The 14,821-nt window shown below is 40.3% G+C and overlaps 1 protein-coding gene and 1 pseudogene across 2 annotated transcripts in view; both read right to left on the bottom strand.

Moving 5' to 3' along the window:
- ZCWPW2 (zinc finger CW-type and PWWP domain containing 2) overlaps positions 1-14,821 on the bottom strand; it is a 400,309-nt gene that overhangs the window by 120,799 nt on the left and 264,689 nt on the right. The gene's annotated exons all lie outside the window — the stretch shown is intronic.
- LOC112581239 lies at positions 9,229-13,973 on the bottom strand (annotated as a pseudogene).

Here is a 14,821-nt window from a genome sequence, read left to right as displayed (position 1 = left end):
GTTCACGTATTGCTGCAGCCTGGCTTGGAGAATTTTGAGCATTACTTTAATTGGCTTTCACATATTTAACCAGTCTTGCACCACTGGGGTTGCTTCCCTGATAGCTCAGTTGGTAAAGAATCCTCCTGCAATGCAGGAGACCCCAGTTCCATTCCTGGGTCAGGAAGATCCCCTGGAGAAGGGATAGGCTACCCACTCCAGTATTCTTGGGCTTCCCTTGTGGCTCAACTGGTAAAGAATCTGCCTGCAATGCAGGAGACCTGGGTTCAATCCCTGGGTTGGGAAGATGATACTTCCCTTCTCCACTGGGATGCTACTTAGCTACAGTGATAGATTCCTTTTTCTTTTCTTTTCTTTTTTTTGTATATTGCTAGATTCAATTTGCTAGTATTTTTTTTGAAGATTTTTACATTTCTATTCACAAAAGATATTGGCCTATGAGGTATTTTTTTCTTGTGATATCTTCATCCAGTTTTTTAAAATTAATTTATTGTTTTATTGAAGGATAATTGCTTTACAGAACTTTGTTGTTTTCTGTAAAACCTCAACATGAATCAGCCATAGGTATACATATATCCCCTCCCTTTTGAACTACTCTTATTTTTTTTAAGTCTTTAAAATAACAAACTCTAAGTGATTTCAGACTAGCACATGTGAATCACATCAATGGTAAGTCCTATATGCATAATCTTCGATTCTTTTTCCTTGGCCCTTTTTTATCACTGGACATAGCTTTGCTAAATATTTACACATATGTTTCCATATAAATATTCCATTAATATATCTGCCAGTCTACAACTTTTTATCCTTAAAGACACAGAGATTATGCATGGCAACCATCCCATGTACACACAAATACAGACAGACATATCTGCATTTGCAATATAACCCTTCTTCTACTTACAAGGAACAAAGCAACTTTAAAAGGAAAGCTGAAGGTAATGTGAAATGATGACTTTTTCTCTTCCCCGTCTGCATCTCTGCATCCTCAAATAAACAAAGCGTCAAAGTTGGTTTCTTTACTTGTTCTCAAGAAAGAAAGACAAAATGGTTTAAGTGCAGAGCTCCAATGTTAGAACCTCTAAGAAGATCTTCTAAAGAATATTAATAGCTGGGCCCCACTCCAGATCCTCATGTAACTGGTTGAGCAGAAGAGGCCTTAAATTTAGAGACAGATGGGCCTGTATTTGAGCCCCTTTTCAATCACTGTTTACAAATTGACACCCCTTCCTCAATTTATGGTTTTGATGGCTCTTTGTAGATCTTTGGGAAATTAGCTATCCAACTGCAAGAGGAGCCTCCCAGGTCTCAAGTGGTCAGTCACGCCACTAGCATGGATTGCTGAGAGGTGCTCTCCACTATGAGCCCCTTCTCGATCACTATGAGTTCTACACTAAGTCACTGAAATTCTCTGCCTCAGTCTTCTAACCTGTACAGTGGGAATGATATTGCCTAGAGAAGCAGAGATATTACACACAAAATCCCCAGCTCACTCTGGCAAATGGTACATCTCCAAGAAGGGCAGCTTATTGTTATTAGCATTCACTATTCTTCAGGTTTCTGATTGTAAAACAGAAACCAAAGTAAGAGAGACTATGCAGGCTTCAGGGATTCAAACATGCTTTAAATGTCATGCTGTTTAGCAACTATGTCCATGAAACATTATACAGGATCTCAAAATACTATAGGACATTTTAAAGAGGTAACAAAATGCCATACTAGGCAATAATGTATTCTAACTTTTATCACACACTCCTTTTTATTAAATGATGTAATTTAACACAAATATATTAACTGCCTGGGTTTTTACGTGACCAATGTTTTTAAACTACAACTGAGTATAATAGAAGGCTCTTTAATGTTTATTTAACAGTAGAGCATTACTTGTGTGTAAATGAAGCCTGAAATTAGTGGTCTGCTGTATAATGGTGCTGTTCCTTATTTTTATTTTCTAAGTTACGTATGAATTTATGCTGCATACGAATCTGAGTAGATACAAGCTGGACACACTACCGAGAGGTTATTAAGTTGTCATGGTCTGATAGCTCTCAGTGCCATGTCCTTTGTGCAATGACTTGCTACCAAATGCCACCAATGCAAAATGTGTGGCTGTAAAAATCAAGTGCAAACAGGAAGAAAACAAACATGTGCAAACGTAGGGGGGAGTCATTTCCTTTTGGTACACTGACTTGAATCACAATCTGAGGTTTTTCACTAAAGCAATCCCATATGCCTATAAATACACCCTCCCAGTAGAAGACTGCCAAAGAAAAACATACAAGCAGAGGTACCCTGGCTACACCATGGCTCCTGACTTTTACATATTCTTCCCCCATTTCACAGAAAAAGTTCCAGCCCTGTTACTAAAAATAAAAATGAAGAATCCATGACAAGAGTGGGTGTAGGACCTGAGGCACCACCCCAAACATTTTCAATTGCTATTCTGAACATTCATGAATGTCAAAAATATGCTATGCTGAACAGTTTTCAATAGGTCTCAACCAAAAGCATTTTTTTCCCCCCCACAAATGAACAGGGAAAAAAGTCCCAACTCTGGCATCTTTGCATCTCCTGGTTCTTTTCTCTGGGAAAATATATCACTTTTAATTGATATTTGTTCTTGTAATGGACTTGAGTCTTTGAGGTCTATCCTGCTTAGAGTGCTCTTAATGTACAGCCAATATACATGGAAAGTTCACACTAATTATATGCAGCTCAAAGGATTTCAAAATGTCTCCCTGAAAGCTTTGCCTTTCTCCTCAAAATTCCCTGATGAGTTGCCTGGAGGCTGATTTTTTTCAACAGAGCGAAACAGCCTCCTCTCGGAAATGGACTTCCCACAAAAGTGGGCGACATGAAAGGGTGTGAGGTGATGGCCCTGGTTGCACAGATGCCGTGCGGGGACCACAAGCAGCCTCTGCCTCACCCCTGGCCATGCGGTGCAGGCGCGAGGCACCACTCTCCCCTACCCTGGGCTTCCCTGACCGCCCTTCCCTCTGCTTTTATCGTTTGTGTTGGGCTGTGCTTATTGCAGAGGCCCTAGGCCTTCTCATTTGGAATTTCTACTGAAGTCAGTAGATGCACTTGGGGCAGCTTTCTTGTGCCTCTTCAGCGTTTAATGGAGTGCACTCTTTCTTTTGCAGAGCCCCTATTGCTACTTTATTTTTTTAATTAAATTTTTGCTTTATGTTCTAGTACAGTTGATTTACAATGTTGTGTTAGTTTCAGGTGTGCAGAGAAGTGATTCAGTTATACATATACATATATCATTTCTTTTTTCAGATTCTTTTCCCATTTAGATTACTGTAGAATGTTGAGTAGGGTTCCCTGTGCTATACAGGAGGTGCTTGTTGATTATCCGTTTTACAGATGGTAGCAAGGGTATGTTATGATGGGATCAATTCTTAAATGTGTATTCATTTAACTCCATGCCACACATGTCTCAGTCTCTCTGGGGTCTTTTCCTTACACCCTCACATGTGGAATCTGCACCAGCCTTCTCCCATCTCAACCAACATGACGAATGACTAAAATATAAAATGCAGTATCAGGGATGCAGGAGAAGTGGCCAAAATGGAGGAGCAGGAGTCCCGGAGCTCACCTCCTCCCTCAGGCACCAAACCACACCTACCTACAGAGCAACTCTTGTTGGGACTTACCTGAAGACCAGCAGAAAAGAGTTTCCGCAGCAAAAACAGGAGGCAGGACATCGCAGGCAACCAGCCAAGGACAAGCACCACCTACCACGTGTCCACAGTAGCTGCCCAGCATCGGAGAAGGACCCGTGCAGCCCACACAGATGTCACCCTCCATCATGTCACTCTGATGACAAGAGGGGCGTTTGCTGTGGATCCCCACAAAATGTATCCTACCTGAGGCTACTTCTCCAAGATTGGGAAATGTGACTAACCTAAACACAAAGAATTAGGCAAAACGAGGTGACAAAGGAATATCTCCTAAATCAAGAAACAAGATAAAACCCCAGAGGAAGAACTAAGTGAAAGGGAGATAAGCAATCTACCCAATAAAGAATTTAAGGTAAAGATTGTAGAGATGCTCTAAGAACTTGGGAAGAAAAATGAATGAACAGTCAAAAGTTTAACAAAGGGTTATAAAATATAAAGAAGAACCAAAGAGATCTGAAGAAATAAAATTGAAATAAAAAATGCACTAGAAGAAAACAACAATAGATTGGATAAAATAGAAGAATGGATCTGCAAACTAGAACTAATGGAAATTAACCAAACTAAATTGAAATTTTATTTTAATTAGGACAGTTGAATAGATCTCTGAGACAACATCAACCATACTAACATTTTGTATTATAGGGGTCCCAGAAGAAAATAAAGGAAAGGGCAGAGAATGTATTTGAAGCAATAGTAGCTGAAAACTTCCCTAACTCAGAAAATGAAATAGACATCCAGGTCCAGGAAGCATCAGCATCAGCATCAGTTTAGTTGCTGTCGTGTCCGACTCTGTGACCCCATGGACTGCAGCACCTCAGGCTTCCCTGTCCATCACCAACTCCCAGAGCTTGCTCAAACTCATATCCATCGAGTCAGTGATGCCATCCAACCATCTCATCCTCTGTCATCCCCTTCTCCTCCTGCCTTTAATCTTTCCCAGCATCAGGGTCTTTTCAAATGAGTCAGCTCTTCGCATCAGGTGGCCAAAGTATTGGAGTTTCAGCTTCAGCATCAGTCCTTCCAATGAATTCAGGACTGATTTTCCTTAGGATGGACTGGTTGGATCTCCTTGCAGTCCAAGGGACTCTCAAGAGTCTTCTCCAACACTACAGTTCAAAAGCATTAATTCTTCAGTGCTCAGCTTTCTTTATGGTCCAACTCTCACATCCATACATGACTACTGGAAAAATCATAGCTTTGATTAGATGGACCTTTGTTGGCAAAGTAATGTCTCTGCTTTTTAATATACTGTCTAGGTTTATCATAGCTTTTTTTCCAAGGAGCAAGCATTTTCTAATTTCATGGCTGCAGTCACCATCTGCAGTGATTTTGGAGCCCAAAAAAATAAAGTCTCTCACTGTTTCCATTGTTTCCTCATTTATTTGCCATGAAGTGATGGGACCAGATGCCATGATCTTCATTTTATGAATGTTAAGTTTTAAGCCAGCTTTTTGACTCTCCTCTTTCACTTTCATCAAGAGGCTCTTTAGTTCCTCTTCACTCTCTGCCATAAGGGTGATGTCATCTGCATATCTGAGGTTACTGATATTTCTCCCAGGAATCTTGATTCCAGCTTGTGCTTCATCCAGCCCGTCATTTCACATGCATATAAGTTAAATAAGCAGGGTGACAGTATACAGCCTTGACGTACTCCTTTCCCTGTTTGGAACCAGTCTGTTGTTCCATGTCTGGTTCTAACTGTTGCTTTTTGACCTGCATACAGATTTCTCAGGAGACAGGTAAGGTGATCTGGTATAGAAAGCATAGAGGAAGCATAGAGAGTCCCAGACAAGATCAACCAAAAGAGATATACATGAAGACACACTATAATTAAAATGGCCACAATGAAAGATGAAGAGAATATTAAAAGCAGCAAGTGAAAAGCAACAAGTTACATACAAGGCAACTCCTATAAGATCATCAGGTTGCTTTGGCAGAAGTTTTGCAGGCCAGAAGGAAATGTCACAATATATTTAAAATGATGAGAGGAAAAATAAACTAAAAGAAGAATACCCAGTAAGGCTACCATTCAGATTTGAAGGACAGATAAAGAAATTTATAGATAAGCAAAAGCTAAGAGTTCAGCAGAACTAAGCCAGGTCTACAAGAAATGTTAAACGAATTTCTCTAAGTGAGAAAGAAAAGACCACAATTAAAATAAGAAAATTATGAAAGAAAAATTCTCATTGGTAAAAGCGAATCTCATTTTTGAGGCAAATCTCAAAAGTAAAAGTAGTAGAGCTGGTAGGAAAGTTACAAGACAAAAGTAGTAAAATCATCTATATCCACAGTATGTAGTTAAGGGCCACCCTGACAATGGCACCCACGGCCTCATAAGGGATGTGTGTTGTCATGGTGATGCAAGGTAAGAGCATGGAGATGGGAGGAGCAATAGCTGTACCAGTTGGAAATGCATGCTTCTTCAAGATGGATTTAAGACGCTGTGTGGCCTACAACCATGGGACAGCAGCCTGCTCCAGCCTGAAGTTAGAACATGATGTTCAAGTTTTGCAAACCAGACTATCATCCCTAGAGAAACCACAGGGAGGGCTCAAGGCCCACAGGTGGGGAGGGGGCCAGGGTGGTGCTGCAAGTGGAGCGAGGGTCAGAATGGACTCGATCTGGCTTTCAGTCCAAGCCACGATGATTCTGGTGGTGAAAAGCTGGAAGATGGCCCTCAGTTCTTGTCTTCTTTGAAGAAAGAATTCAGCAAAGACACCAAGATTGTGAAAGAGATAAAATCATTTACTAGAAGCATAGAACCTATGAAGAATCATATGGGCCAACTTGGAGTGAGTTCAGCACTGTAAGGACAACTTAGGTTGTTTATACAGGGGCAATTTTCTGGGTGTTTTTTTCCCCCCTAGCCAGTCATCTCTATGAGTGTGCATCTCTCAACCAACATGGATTCCAGCTGGCCTCCTCTCCCTCCTTTTGCCCTTGCCCTGGGCTGAGGGCTTTCTCTGTACATGTCTGGCTGGGACATCCACAAGAACACACGCAGTCTCGTCCCAGAGCTCCTGTCAGTATCCCATCTCAAAGTATCAGCAAGAGGTCAACCAGCTGCAACTGCTCAGCCTGGAGCCTGTCTACCTTCCACCTCAGTGTCATGGACCATGTTGCCTCCTGTGCTCAGTAAGAGCCATACTGCACTTCATTTACTGCTCACCCTATCTTGGAATTCATCATTTCCTTTGACATGTTTTTGAGAATGCCTCCCAGGGACACAGCATTGTGCCAGGTGCCACAGAAGAGAGCAGAGAATCAGGTACCTGCCCTCAAAACCTGAGTCAGTCTGTGGAACGTTGAGACTGCTGGCTTGTATGAGCCTCTGAGTTGTATCTGGGTCAGGAGATCTGTGGTGAAACCCTGACTAGAGAACTGTGCCTTTCATATCTGCCTTCACTGGCCCTTTTTAAATCTTTACCTATAGTCACATCCCCAGAAATGCTTTAGAGATGCCTATTTCATCATTATTATACGAAAACTGTATACCAGAATCAGATCAAGTCTTACTGGCTTTTTGTGACCCCAGACCTTCCGGAAAATTAATAAAATCTCACTCTTAAGCCCTCCGAAATGTGAATCTTTATATTCACTAAGGAACTTGATACAGAATCTACAATTTTAAAGAAAGGTGCCATGACCATTATCATCCCCAAAAGAAGTCTACCCACCAAGACTTCCCTGGTAGTCCAGGGGCTAAGACTCCAGGCTCCCAATGCAGGGGCCCAGGTTGGATCCCTGGTAAAGGAGCTAGATCCCACTGGCAGCAACTAAGAACTATTGTAGCCAAATAAATAAATATTTTTAAAAGATTACCCACCAAGTAAATGAGGTCACATTTGAAGGGAGTAGTTATTAGAACATTCCAAACCAATATGTAAAAGATGGAGAAATGTTAACTAAAAACCATTTTGAACCAGACAGAGTAGGGTAGGTGGAAAATGAGTGGTAACACATCAAATTGGAACTTGTGGAGTGATCACCAAGTCAAAGCCCAGCATCTGGACATCTGTAATGGGTCAGCACCACGCTGAAAGGTACTGCTCAGGGATCAGATCAGAACACCCAAATCTCCTTAGAAGGTGGTGTGTAGTTCAGAGCTCTCTCTCATGAACATGTCCAGAGATGGGACACAACAGATGGTAAAGGTACAAGATGTGGCTATGATGCCCAAAGAAAAGGTTAAAATAATACTTATCAATTAAAGAAATGAGAAGAGTATGCAGTGAGGACTACGTCTACAAAGAAACTATTCAAAGCAAGAGTTTGACGGGGTTAGTATTCTCATTAACAGCTACTAAGTCCACCCATCAGAGATGAGATTTCTCCTTCAAAAAAAAAAATAAATAAATAAACCACTAGCAGTGTGTTGTGGACATGACAGATCTGAGTGCCAGACAACAGAGACTTCCTGAAAGGACATGCTGGCAGAGAGGAGATGCTGGGATCTCCTGGGTGGGACAGTCAAAAGGTTATGTGAACCCCTAGGAAGAGTGAGAGAGAAGAAAATTCTGAATAGCCCCTGCTTATCATCTTGTTTTGAGATGCAGAGGGAGAAGAAAACAAACAAATCCAATTTCCAATAATGGTTTAGAATGATGACATCACAACCTTACATTTTGAAACGCTAAGTAGTTGCTCCCAGCATGCCAACAGAGAATTGATACCATTTTTCAAGTTAACTCACAAAACAGGAAAATTGACCATTTCCTAAAAGATGCAGAAAGAAACGCTAGGAAGAAAAACTTGCTTTCAATGTGTTTGTATATTAAAGTAATTAAATAAAAACCATGGGGCAGGGACAAAAGGATTCAAGGACTAAAAACTGCCTTCTCAGAAAGCTCACCAGGAAGTATCATACAATGAGGAACTTAAAGGGACTTAACCTTTCTGCTTGACCCGTGGCAGAATTAAATTATATCTTCCCAACCTGATTTCTCCCATGAAATCTATTCTGTTTAGGATGAAGGTCAAGTACCAAGTGAGAATGATTTAGTGCTGCCCTTCAAATCCAATTCCATAGTCACACTCCTGTCTCAAAATACCAGCCGGACATCAAAGATGAAAAGAAAAAAAATTGATACCAAAAAATGCAGCCACACTCTCAAGAAAATTATGAACCTAGAAAAGGACCATTTCAAATTCTATCATCTTCACGTACAAACAGCATTTTCATTCATCAAATACTAAGCAAATACAGAGTCCATAGCTGATCCCACTGTTTGCAGCGTCTCACCTTTCACACCGAGCAGCAGAACCTGACTTCTTTTGAAAAGCTGCAGTGCTTATATTAAATTCTTTTCTTTCCCTCTCTGCCCATGCATAATAGTCACTTGACTCCACAGAAAGGAAAATTCGACAACCCAGGGCATTACTGAAAATTCTTCAAAAACAGGCAGGACCAAAATAGCACAGAGGAAAAGCACAGCACTGTTTGGTCTATAATACAAACCTATAAGAAGCGTGGAATGGAGAAAATGGTCTTCATCATCACCCGTGCAATAATGAACCAGGAGAGTTTTCGAGGAGGAAGATGTCATTTAAATAGAAGTCGTAAAACAAATGAGCTGGCAAGACAGCTGTACGTTAAAGGAATTCTTCCCTTGGTCTCTCTTCTAAAGCACTGTCGAAGCATGCCAGAGATTAAAATTATTCTTCATGGATAAAAAAGGGTTTTAATTACATAGTCTTATAAAGATGAATTAACCAATATAAGTTAATTGAGTACCAATTATGTGCTCTGCTTTCTACTACATCTTTACAAAGTAATAGAGGAAGCGTTGTTCAATTTCAGAAAGTTACAGTCTGATTAGAGTCATCAGACACCTTGGTGTCAAAAGCTAAATTTTAGGGCAAAACAACAAAATGTAAGTTGTCTCCAGTAGTATATGACATAACTCACGGTTGTGTGATCAGACGTGGTATGAATTTAAGGGGACAGGAGGCACCATGAACTTGGAAGATTGAAATGGGCCTTGACATGAGGTTACAATTTCTTGCATCTTTGCAGAAGAAAGAACAAAAGAACCGGAGAGGTCACAGGTATGGAAGCTGACGGCAGACAGGCTCGAATCCTCTGGGGAAGCAGACAAGAGCAGCGGGCTCGGCAGCTCCCTGAGGCCAGTTCCTAGCTGTTCAGGTCTAGGCCCAGGACTTTTTATATATTAGGATGATTATATCTATGGTCACATTATACATCTATGGGAACATCTGCCTAATACCCTTCTTCTCAGGCTAGTGGCAATGGACAAGTTTACCCACCTCTTCTCCTGTTTTTGTTTTTTCTTTTTCTTTTTGCTGCTTACAATGGACCCTCCTAGTCATTTTTAAGTGTACATGTCAGTGATATTAAGTACATTCATATTGTGCAAACACCACCACCATTCATATCCAGATTCCTTTCATCTTGCAAAACTGAAATTTTGTTCCCATTCAGCAATAACTCTCATCCCCCTCCACCCAGCCACTGGCAACCACCATTCCACTTTCTTTCTCCTTTACAACAAAAAGTCTACCATTTCCCCCTGTGCCCCAGCCTCTAGGAACCACCATTCTACTCTCTGTTACTGTGAGTTTGGCCTTTCTTTTCTTTTTTCAGTAAAACTTTACTTGTAAGATCATGCAATATTTGTCTTTCTCTGTCTGGTTTATTTCACTGGGTATAATGTTCTCCAGGTTCATCCATGTTGTCATTAATGGAACAAAATTCTTCTAAGACTACAATATCCCATTGTGTGTGTGTGTGTGTGTGTGTGTGTATCACACCCTATTGTCTTTATATATTCATCCATCGACTGACACTCAGATTGTTTCCATATCTTGGCTATTGTCAATAGTGCTGCAATGGACATGTGAGAGCAGACATTTATTTGAGGTAGTGATTTTATTTCCTCTGGATATAGACCCAGAAGTAGAATTGCTGGATGGTATGGTAGTTCTTTAAAAAAAATTTTTTTTTGCAGAACCTCCATGCTGTTTCTCATTGGTAACCAATTCACACTGCTTGTACCAATTCACATTCTCATCAACACTGCAAAAGGGATTCTTTTTTCTATCCTTGCCAAGACTTGTTATTTCTAGTCTTTTTGATAAATGCCATCCTAAAAGGTGTGATTTGCATTTCCTTGATGATTAATGATGTTGAGCACCTTTTGTTGTATCTGTTAGCCAACTGTATCTCTTCTTTGGGAAAAGTCTAAAAGTCTGTTTAATTTTAATTGGGTTTTGGTTTTTGTTTGTTTGTTTGTTTTTGCTATTTAGGTGTAAGAGTAATATTAACATTTTATCGGATACGTGGTTTCAAACATTTTATCCCATTCCATAGGTCCTCTTTTCATCTTGACTGATTCTTTTGCTATGTAGAAACATTTCCATTTCATATAGTCCCACTTGTTTATTTTTGCTTCTGTTGCCTGTGTTTAGGGTGTTACATCCAAATAAATCATTGCCAAGACCAATGTCAAGGAGATTTTCCCCAATGTTTTCTTCCAAGAGTTTTATAGATTCAGAGCCTACATTTAAGTCTTTTAATCCATTTTGAGTTGACTTTTGTGTATCGTGTGAGATGAAGGTCCAATTTTATTTTTTTACCTGTGGATATTCAGCTTTCCAACACTATTTATTGAAGAGATTATTACTTTTCATATTGTGTACTCCTGATAATTTTGTTGAAAGTAGTTGACTGTATCTGCAGGGGTATATATCTGGGGTCTTGATTCTGTTTCACTGATCTATCTGTCTGTTTTTGTGACAATACCATACTATCTTGACTACTACAGCCTTCTAATACAGTTTGAAATCAGGACATGTGATACATCCAGCTTTGTGCTCAATCAAGATTGCTTTAGCTATCTGGGGTATTTTTGTGGTACTGTATAAATCTTAAGACCATTTTCCTATTTCTGTGAAAAATGCAATTAGAATTTTGATAGAGGTTGAGTTGAATCTGCAAATCACTCTGGGTAGTATGGACATTTTAACAATATTAATTCTTCCAAACTATGAGTATGTGATAGCTTTTTCTTTCTTTGTGCCTTCTCGGTTTGTTTGTTTGTTTTTCCTGTCAACATTTTGCTTTCTTCAGGCACAGAGAGCGCTGCATGCCTAAAGACCAATCTGCTACCTCAGTTTGAGTACACCTCAGAGCTGGAGCGGTGCATTAACCCTGAAATTCCTCATCAGTCACTGCCTTATCAGCTGCTGCCTGCTCTTCCCTTTCAATGTCTTCAGGATCTCAGGCATGACCTCCCGTGGGTGTTCATGAGAAATGGTGCCACACATGTGCAGAACTTCCCAGGCGAGCATCCACCCACATCAGCCCCACTGAGGGCATTCCCTTGTTGTTGCATGGGATGGCAATGTCCAGGGAGTGCCGAGGAAAGTCGGAGTTACACAGTAGTAGGTAGGCAGGCTAACAGGGAGGTTTCTGTGAGAGGCTGGTGGGCAGCCCTGGAATCAGTAACTACCAGAAGTCTTGGCTCCTGGTAGGCTGTCTGAATCTGGGTAGTGAAAGGTGCCGGGGGTGAAGCAGCCCGAAAAAAGAGTAGCTCCAGCGGCAGCAGCATCCTGGAGGATATGACACGGTCACCAGCTGGATTTTCATTGGCAAAAATGGCACAAGCTACTAACAGAAGTTCCTCCCAGGTTCTCTTCAGATTCATGATGGAGATGCCGCCATGCTTCCTCTTGTGGATGTACTGTTCCATTTGGGAGTCAAGGTAGGTGCCACATAAGTGGGTTCCTGCTGCAGGGAATTTGAGGCCATCCTGTTCCTTCATTTGCAGGACATCAGGGACTCCTCCCCTTTAAGTTACAAGGGGGAATCCAGAATAACTTTGTATGGACCCCTGTCTGGGTAGTATGGGAAGGTGGGAGTGACTATTACTTTAGCTAATTAATAATGTCTTTTCAGCAGCACATCAAAAGATCACATATCATAATCAAATGGGATTTATCCCTGGGATGCAAGGATGGTTCAACATATACAAATGAATAAATGTTGATACAATACATTAACAAAGTGAAGGATAAAAATCACATAATCGCAATCACTGCAGAGAAAGTACTTGGCAAAATTGAGCATCATTTTGTAGTAAAAATTCTCAATGAATTAGCTAAAAAGGGATTGTATCACAACTTAAAAAAAGAAATGTAATGATAGGCCCACATCTAACATCATACTCAATGGTGAAAAGCTCAAAGCTTTTCCTTTAAGATCATAACTTGATTTCAGGGTGTCTGGTCTCTTTATTTCTATTCAATATGGTAGAGAAAGTCCTAGACAGAACAATTAGGCAAGAAAAATAAATTAAAAGGTATTCATTTGAGAAAGGAAGAAGTACAATTGTGTCTTGGCTATTGAATACATGATCTCATATATAGAAAACCCTGAACACACCACTAAATATTGATTAAAACTAATAAACTCAGTCACGTTGCAGGATGCAAAATCAACATAGAGAAATCAGTTGTGTTTCTATACACTGAAAACAAGCTATCTGAAAAAGAAATTAAGAAAGCAATCCCATTTACAGGAATATCAAAAAGAATAAAATGTTTAGGAATAAATTTAACCAAGTAGGTGAAAGAGATAGGAGAAAGAAGCAACTCCACTAACCACGCAAACACTTCTCTTCTTGTCTTGAATACGTACATGAGCCTTGGACCTTGTTGGCAGCAATCTTATGATGAAGAGAAAACAAGCAAGAACATGAAAAGCCCATATAGGAAAGACAGAATGAGAAGACAGAAGGCCACTAATGCTGTCTTTGAAATAAAGGTTCAATGCTAAGTCCAGATTTTTGCTGTAACAGTGAATAAGTGCTGAGCCTCCATTAGTTTATATTGCTATGTCACCTGCAGCCAAAAGCATTCCTAACTCACTCACCTGCCTCCATAACATCAAGTCTATAAGGATGCCTTAGGAAAAGCTACGTTCTTCATGCCTTGACCCTCAGGCTACTGTTAACTCTTCAAATTCCTTCCTGAGATTTTTTAAACTGAACCTAGAAAGAAAAATCAGTCCTCTCACATGCCTAAAGGCTTACAAATGTTAAACCTGGGTCTCCAACAGCATTGATTTTTGCACTGAACAGGATTACTGTCTACAGTCAAAAACATAACTGTCAGTGTGCATATAAAGGAAGCATGGAGGTAGTTCTGGTGGGCCCCGGTTCCCTGGTGCCAGCAGCTCCTTCCTATGGTTTGCTGGGCTAACCATGCTTCGAAAGTGAAAGTGATAGTCACCCATTCGTATCCAACTTTTCGGGACCCCATGGACTGTAGTCTGCCAGGTTCCTCTGTCCATGGGATTCTCCAGGCAGGAATACTGAAGTGGGTTGTCATTCCCTTCTCCAGGGAATCTTCCCGACCCAAGGAACAAACCCAGATCTCCTGCATTGCAGGCAGATTCTTTACTGTCTGAGCCACTCTTTGAGTTCCCATAAATCCCTCCTTTGACTAAACTAGATTTGAGTTAGTTTTCCTTAATTTATAAACCCAGAATGCAAGCTATGTATTTCAAATTCTTCCCAGAAGAACTTTCTTATAAGTTTTCCATTAAGCTAAGATGAGAAGTACAAATTTTCCACAGTTTTCCATAAGAAAAAGGTAGAGCTCATCTCTTCCCTTAAATCACCCTGGGAAATGCTATGATTGTTTTGCATTCAAATTCTACCTCTAATCTTAGCAGTGTAGTGACCTTGCATAAGTTATATAACCTCTCTGGGCCTGATTTTACTTATCTATAAAGTAAGGATGACATGGACTTCCCTGGTAGACCAGTGGCTAAGACTCCATGTTCCCAATGCAAGGGACCTGGGTTTGATCCCTGGTTGGGAAATTAGATCCCACGTGCTGCAACCAAGAATTTGCATGTTGCAACTAAAAAAAAAAAAATCCTGTATGCTGCAACTAAGACCCACCCAGCCCTGCCAAATAAATAAATAATGAATATTTTAAAAGTTGTTCATTGAAACAAATAAGGATGATAAACTGTAACTAACTCATAGTGTTTCTGAGAATTAAACAAATCAACACCTATAAAAATTTAGAATGATATGAAGTAACAAATGTGAACTAATATTCTTGGGCCTACATCAAAATCCTGAAAATAATGAGATACATGATCC

This window comes from Bubalus bubalis, chromosome 21 (assembly GCF_019923935.1).
Source record: "Bubalus bubalis isolate 160015118507 breed Murrah chromosome 21, NDDB_SH_1, whole genome shotgun sequence".
In the NCBI taxonomy this organism is placed as follows: domain Eukaryota; kingdom Metazoa; phylum Chordata; class Mammalia; order Artiodactyla; family Bovidae; genus Bubalus; species Bubalus bubalis.
This window is presented reverse-complemented; position numbering and strand designations above follow the sequence as displayed.